Source organism: Nothobranchius furzeri, chromosome 10 (genome assembly GCF_043380555.1).
Source record: "Nothobranchius furzeri strain GRZ-AD chromosome 10, NfurGRZ-RIMD1, whole genome shotgun sequence".
Taxonomy (NCBI): domain Eukaryota; kingdom Metazoa; phylum Chordata; class Actinopteri; order Cyprinodontiformes; family Nothobranchiidae; genus Nothobranchius; species Nothobranchius furzeri.
Genome location: NC_091750.1, coordinates 5,480,227 through 5,486,300, shown reverse-complemented (window position 1 = coordinate 5,486,300; position 6,074 = coordinate 5,480,227). Strand labels below are relative to the sequence as shown.

The window sequence follows — 6,074 nt, the reverse complement described above, 5'->3', positions numbered from 1 at the left end:
GTACAATGTTCCAAAAAGTAGATTTTTTTAATGATCTGAACATTTACAAAAACTGTTCAATCAATGAACCTCTGTCCACAGTCTTGCGTTTTATGTGATATTAGTTATAGCTCCCCCTTCAGTTCCAGAACGTAAGTGTTGCATTTTCCAAATATGGAATGAGTCTGACTGGTAGCCCTACAGCGCCTCTTTCTTCGTGCTGCAGCCAGGGCCTTCTCGCTACTTGGGCCAGCTCCTCCAGGAGAATCCCAAGGTGTCCCCTGGCCAAACGAGTCCTTCCAGCGTATCCTGGGTCTTCCCTTTGGTCTCCTCCCAGTTGGAGCACAAATGTTTTATTGTTAAAATGTTATAATTAAAACAGTTTTTTCTTTGTCTGGCTTTTATAGATTAACAGATAATGTACAGGTCAAACAGCGCTGAGCAGATAACAGAATATCTTTTGGTAAAATCCAACAATATAAAATCTTATGTAACATGATATGTTTTTGTTTTCTTTTTTAGACTGACAGCTTTGAGCGTGGTTTGGTGCATCAGCAGGTAAGTTAAGCACACCTGGAGGCTGAAGGGGGAAAATCCATCATGTTTATTCTTTGTGGCCTTAATGTAGCCTTGAGTTTATTGTCTCATCAGTAATTGGGTGGTTGCAGATTCAATAACTCCAGCCATGTTGATCAGATGTGATTAAATTGAATCTACTCATCAGTGCACTGAGTTTAATTCATTGTTCAAATGAAATGTTTACTGTTTAAGAAACGTTTAATGTCTGTTTGATCTCTAGGTGATAATTTACATTTGGAAGTAAAGCACATTTTATATGTTGAAGACAGAATTATACTGGAGACTCATTATTTTCTCTGTTCCTCAGAAAGAACGTGATTCCTTCTTCTGTGCTTACAGGTGAGTAAAACATGTCACCTGTGTGAAACTTGGAGCTGTCTTCATTTAATTTTATTGCATAGAAAATAAATGCAGACTCACACATCTGTCTGTCTCTGTCTCAGTGATGGACTGGTTGGTGTTTATATGTAGAAACCAGAACTTTCCAGACTACTAATTGTTGGGTTTCTGTTCTCAGAACATTTCCTGTGTATCCTGTGGTGACTGGTGAGTAAAACATGTTAAATGTATGATGGAGGTTTTTCCAGGTTTTCTACAGAGGTTAAAAGCACAGCTGTTGTCTGAAGAGTGTCTGCTGATGTGGCAACAGGTAATCAGGGAGACACCGATAGCAGATGTGCAAAACAAGGTAACACAAACACGGTCACTCTTGCCCCTCCCATTGGCCATCATTCCCAGGCCAAGTCTGGCAGATGTGGAACCTGCATTGCCAGAGAAAACAAGAAAGCGCTAAACATTGGTCGCCATTTTCTAGGACCAAACGTCTTTGACTTGGGCTTTTCTTTCAGTCAAGAGCAGGTAGAGGTGCTTAAGTGTATCTAGAGATGCTCCGATCTGATCATGTGATTGGAAATCGAGTCTGATATCGTGATTTTTCAATGGGCCTGAATGAACTCTATCAGAGTCTCTCAGAAAAATTAGTTGTGCAGACTTGCACATGCACCCACATACATAACAGACTCACTGCTCAGTAGAATGAGCAAACATAGAAACTGCAGCAGGCTGGAGGGTTTCCACTCCACCTAGATCACTAGAAGAAAGGGAGGAGAATGTTTCCTTTATGGAGGCAAGCGGCTCTGAGCTGTAACGTTTTCATATCGACCTGTGAGATGACTCTTGTCGTGAGTTGCCTCTATGTAAATAAACTTAATTGAATGAATTCTGAGTGGAGGTGTGGTCATGACTCAGCTGGAGTCCAGTGCAGTTCTGTCATTTAACGTCACCTTGTACCTTTTAGCCATCAGCTGTGGCAGATTCAGAATCAATTTAGAGCAGAGTTTTAACCTGGAGATGGACAAATGGCTATGGTTTGAAGATGAATTATGAAATTTTAAGTAAGCGGAGGCTTACAGCTGTGCTTTGTGATAAAGTAGGCCCAAGTCTAAAATGACGCCAGTTATTCATTTATGTTACTAATTACTTGCAGTCAGTCTGATTGTTTAGGTCACCAAGCAGAATTTGGATAGCTAAATAGTAATTTTAAGGATGTTTTACTCACAATGCTAGTTGGATCCATTCACTTACTGTGTTTTATGCTAAGCTAAAGGAGTACAGCCGGGTTGGGAGCATGACTGGGCTGGTTACAAATTGATTTTTTCCTACTTATTGAAATATTAAACAAAAAAATCTGAGAAATATGTCAATAGACAAATTAAAATTTTGGGTGGAATATCCCTTTAAGGAGGACACTATGCTACATGCTTGAAGGATCCCATGTTCCTGAGAAGGCTGTGTGAAGAAAACCTGGCTGCATGTGGGCGGGCCGACCAGATTGATGTTTGTGTTTAACCAAATGATTTCTTAGCTGTTGTTATTATTAACCATATTTCATCAGCTTCCATAGCTTCAGAGTAGCAGCAGCTCTAGATTTTGAATATGTACACACACACACACACACACACACACACACACACACACACACACACACACACACACACACACACACACACACACACACATTGACCCTTTAAATTTATGTCACCTGATCTCATAGGTCCATCATAGCAGAGGGTAACGGTGAATTATGAAAGTATTGAACGATGGGCAAAGTGACGACTGAAGTTGTTTTCTTTACCAGTTTAGTCTGGCTTCTACTTGTTCTAGCCCAGTTCACTTGTGGGAAGGTTTAGTACTAGTGTTCACAATAGTTAAGTGTTAACTAGCTTAAGAACATTAGCTCACGTTCTCCCTGCTGTTGGACACCAATGTAAACAAATTGCCCAGTTTGCCAGAATGCACCCTGCTGGATTTCTAACATTAGGGGACAACCAGGGTTCACCTTACACCGGAGATGATTAAAAACAACTTTAAAAGTCTGGATCCCTACCATTTGTTTTTGTTTTCACTGGCTGGGTCATCGGGTTTAGATGCTACTTTCACACTGGGGCAAGACGCTGAAGCTCATCATGCAAAATAAATGATGTCATTTTCACACGTAATCATTTATTGGAACTATATTATTGGCATATAGTAATTCACTATAGTGAATGGTAATGTATATCCTTCAAAGTGAAATACCGGAGTATCAATACTAAAAAGATATGTAAACATGGCATTTATCATTTCAGGTCCATCTTAGCCAGTCACTGTCTTTCTCATTACATATTTGAATGTTAGCCAAAGGTGCTCTCTGTAAATCCAATAATACTTTGACGACTGCTAGTCTGATTGGCTCCTGTGATTTATTCGTGTCCTCGGTCTCTATCAAAGGCATCAAAACCAGAATAGTTGAATCTAGACCTGTGTCTGTTAGTGCAGCCAACCACGCAGCACACTATTACCAGGTTACTGTCACTTCAGCAGAATAAAAGCTAGAAAGACTACAAAGTTGCTTGTTATGACGCTTTGCAGGTGATTACATTTGTGTGAACAGTCTTCCTGCTGTCTGTCGTGCCTAAGAGGGCGGTCCCATGAGCGGCGTGACATCACATGCAAAAGGTCAAAAATGTGGGTGTGTGTATTGACCTATTTCATGTGACATCATGCCGCTCATGGTACCGCCCCTTTTGCCATGATGGTTGGCAGACGTGTAGACATGTTGGAACTCCTGTGAAGTTAGTGAAAATAAGACAGTTTGTAGCCTTTTATCGCTTTTATTTAGTTGATTTCACAGTAAAAAGGTGATCATTTGCAGCGAGGCTAGCTTCACTAATAGACAAGGTTGTAAATTCAAGTCGTATTTCTTTAAGTTACTTCAATGGAGACTGAGGACTGAGATGAACTGCAGCGATTAATAAAATGGACTAGCAGCAAACAGGTTTTACTGGGTAAGATGAACATTCATATATTTCATGTGGAAGACCGGGACAGGGCCAAATGTCGTGTATGGATGGATATTTCATCATGGAGGACATGCATTATCGTCCACTGTAGTGTAATGTGAGATAATTATTTATAATAACATTGTTCCAATGCAGTACTATGTGTGTTAGACTAGTGTTATTTATTTAGTATGATGAGCGTTGTCTTTAAGTGGTATCTTGTCTCCTCCCGGTGTGAGAGCAGCAGCTGAACCAAGTGACCCTGCCAGCAATAAAAGCTGGTAGGGATGTAAAAGTGTAATGTAACGTGAAACTCTGTTTATCACATGATGTCATAAATCCAGCAGGCTGAATTCTGGCAAAGTCAGCAACTTGTTTACGTCTGTGAACAGCAGCAGGGAGAATGTAAACTAACGTTCATCAGCTAGTTACCACTTAACTTTGCAAACACTGCTCTCTCTGAGCCCCACAGTGTGCTAAACCTTCACACAAATGAATTGGGCATGATCTAGTAGAAACCAGGCAACACTGGTAAAAAAACAACAACAAAACAAACTCAGTCGCTACATTTCCTCTCAATTCACTCCATAGTTCACTGTTGCCCCACCTAAGTGTGCTACTTCTTCTGATAACCAAACTTAGGTTTAACTAGCTGAAGCAAAGCTAAAGATCACAATAAACAACGGCAACAACAAAAACCATTTCAGACGCTACTTTTCACTTTGTTTAGTATTCGTGTCTTTCACAGTTTACATGCTTTTGTCAATCAATATGGTGGATTCACATGATTATGTGACATAGGTGTGTGTGTGTGTGTGTGTGTGTGTGTGTGTGTGTGTGTGTGTGTGTGTGTGTGTGTAAAATTTCATTTTCAGTTTCATTTGAAATGTCGTCAAATAGAATATTTGATTAATCAATGGAGGTATCGATAGAATATTGGACAGCTGCAGCCCTAGTTTCCATCTTCTGTCTGCCCCTTCACGAAGAGCCTTGCTTTGGTGATTTGGATCAAATGTGTGAGAGAAAACTAAACCATCAATCAGGCACAAACTGAAAAGCTATTTGTGTAACATTATTGTTCTTTTTCAGTGACTAAAGGTAAGTAGCTACAGCAAGTGGACCCTATTCACCTTATTCCTAGCCTCCTTGATCCATTGTGTTAAATTTGCGACCGACTTCAGGTCCATTGTTTAACACTGAGACCACAGATGTATCGTGCAATCTGTTGGCACTAATCCTCTTTTTATTGGCTTTTAGAGATGACCCTATTTTGGGGTTTAAATAAATAAAGCCCTGACTTTAAACACCTCAATACAGTATTGTAAATAAACATCAAACATTTGCTCATACATAAAGCTAACCATCGTCCACACCGGTATTAAGACAAAAGTTGTCGTCTTGAACCCCCCCACCCACCCCACCCCACCGCGTGTGATTTGGCATCAGTTTTGTCCTGAGTGAACTTTGGTCTCACATCGCTGTTTGCCTTGCAGCAATGTTTATTTACAAATGAAGCACAGTTTCTACATGAGTCTGGTGAATAAGGTGAAAAATTCATGATAACAGATTACTGTATCAATCCATGTTTGTTTTATTCTGATGGTGTCAGGTTTGGTTGTGCTTGGTCTTCTCTGACATCTTTGATCACCAAAGCAGGGAACTTAAGAAGGTGGGAGAGAATGTACAGGAGAAGAGTTGTGTGCTTCTCATGGTGCCTGAAGCTGCGTGCACTGTTTGGTTGGCAGTCACTCACTCAAACACATTTGACTCGCTAACAGAGGCTATGTGCCTTCTTGCGTTAAGAGTGACTGCAGAAAACACGTTTGAGTTTTTAAACAGTTAATAGTGAGCGAGCAACAGACTTGTAATACTTCCAGAATGCATTAACAGATGTTGACTCGAGTGTCTAACATGTGTTCTTTTGTGTCTTTCAGGTTTTATGTTGTTTGTCGACCTCTACTGAACTATCATTTTGGACTCCTCTATCTTTTGTGCTTCTATCCTGCTCTGCTTTGCCCCATCAGATTCGCTATAGCTGCTGGTGGGGTTTTGAACCAAACTTTTATGGATACAATGTTTTATGGATACAAACTTTTATGGTGACAAACTTTTATGGTGACAAACTTTTATGGATACAAAGTTTTATGGATACAAAGTTTTATGGTGGCAAAGTTTTATGATTTTGTGGTGACAAAG

At 40.1% G+C, this 6,074-nt stretch overlaps 1 long non-coding RNA gene across 1 annotated transcript; it reads left to right on the top strand.

Annotated features, from left to right (window-relative positions):
• Window positions 1–259: 259 nt before the first annotated feature.
• Window positions 260–5,237, top strand: LOC129162446 (uncharacterized). Its single transcript, XR_008562458.2, has 3 exons — window positions 260–537; window positions 866–897; window positions 1,076–5,237. It is a non-coding gene; the product is annotated as an uncharacterized lncRNA (long non-coding RNA).
• The last annotated feature ends 837 nt before the right edge of the window (window positions 5,238–6,074 follow it).